This window comes from Crocuta crocuta, unplaced genomic scaffold (genome assembly GCF_008692635.1).
Source record: "Crocuta crocuta isolate KB4526 unplaced genomic scaffold, BGI_CrCroc_1.0 scaffold110, whole genome shotgun sequence".
Taxonomy (NCBI): domain Eukaryota; kingdom Metazoa; phylum Chordata; class Mammalia; order Carnivora; family Hyaenidae; genus Crocuta; species Crocuta crocuta.
Genome location: NW_027527386.1, coordinates 1,051,704 through 1,053,066, shown reverse-complemented (window position 1 = coordinate 1,053,066; position 1,363 = coordinate 1,051,704). Strand labels below are relative to the sequence as shown.

Below are 1,363 nucleotides of genomic sequence, written 5' to 3'. Positions count from 1 at the left end.
GACCCCGCCCCGCCCCTCCCCCCGCCCTTGCCCTGTCCTCTCCCAGCAAAGTCTCAGCTCCCGCGGCCCTAACGACGTACCGCCGACTGGGGGCTCAAACAACAGTGATTCTCTCCCAGTTCTGGAGGCCGGAAGGCCAAGGTCAGGGCGTGGACAGGGCTGGCTTCTCCCCGACAGGCTCCCTCGTAGGCGCGCAGACGGCCACCTTCTCCGGCGCCCTCCCGCGGCGGGGGGAGGGAGGACACTGCGTCTCCTCCCCTTCCCGTGGGATCAGGGCCCACCCTGAGGACCTCGGTCAACCGTAATTACCTCGCTAGAGGCCGCGCCTCCAAACCCAGTCCCCGGGAGAGCCCGCGGGACCTGGTTGAGCCCGTAGCATTCATTTGCCCCCTCTTCCTTCATCACACCCCCCTGCACGCCCCACCACGCGTGACGGCGACCCTGTCGTGGGTAGTCGATGAGCCGGTGGGACCAGAGCCACGCTGCCTCGAGGTGAAGCTACTTCGGTGGAACCTTCTGCGATGGCGGAAGTGTTCCATACTTCGTGCCGCCCGCTGGGCAGCCGGGAACCACCCCTGGCTGCTGGGGCCGCCACGTGCAGCCCGGGCGCCTGAGGAAGTGGCTTTTCCCTTTTACGTAATGGCAAGTGATTTAAATAAGCACGTGGAGGCCAGGAGCTCCGCTCCGTGCCCTGCAGACCATCTGACTAAATAGTAGTTGACTGAGNTCCCGGGGCCTTCCTCCCCCCAGCCGGTGAGCCTGTGGGCGGTCACACAGGACGGGTCTGGGGCCCCAAACTCAGAGCTGCTCCGTGGGGGGACGCAAGCCTACATGGGGTGTAAAGATCAAGGGAGGCGTCCAGTCAGAGGAGGGATGTGAGCTCATACCTAGCAGGACATCACAGGGCGAGTCCCAAAAAATAATGACCTAGAACAGCCCTAATTAACGGCCCTAAATATACACCTTCAGAATATTGGCAGCTGTCCCTCCAAAAATATCAGAGAACAGGTGTGTAGGGCTTTCTTTGTTGGTTTACTTGCTTATTAATTAATGCATCTATTTATTTAAAAAACTTAGCATTTATTATCGAGAGAGAGGAGGGAGAGCGCGTGAGCAGGGGAGAGGCAGAGAGAGAGACAGGATCCAAAGTGGGTTCCCTAGTGACAGCACAGAGCCCGACGCCGGGCTCGAACCCATGAACTGCAAGATCATGACCTGAACCAAAGTCGGACACTTAAAGTGGCCGAGCCCCCCAGTTGCCTGACATCTACTTCCTTACAAGTGATAGTTCCTGGCTATGGAACATCCCGTTAGTTCCTTCCAGGCTCTGCTTCTCAGAGAAGCCTCTGGTGGCCACTGCGAG

The 1,363-nt window shown here is 59.3% G+C and overlaps 1 protein-coding gene across 4 annotated transcripts in view; it reads left to right on the top strand.

The window, feature by feature from the left end:
* The window catches only part of CATSPERD (catsper channel auxiliary subunit delta), a 40,933-nt gene that overhangs the window by 34,122 nt on the left and 5,448 nt on the right, over nt 1–1,363 (top strand). The gene's annotated exons all lie outside the window — the stretch shown is intronic.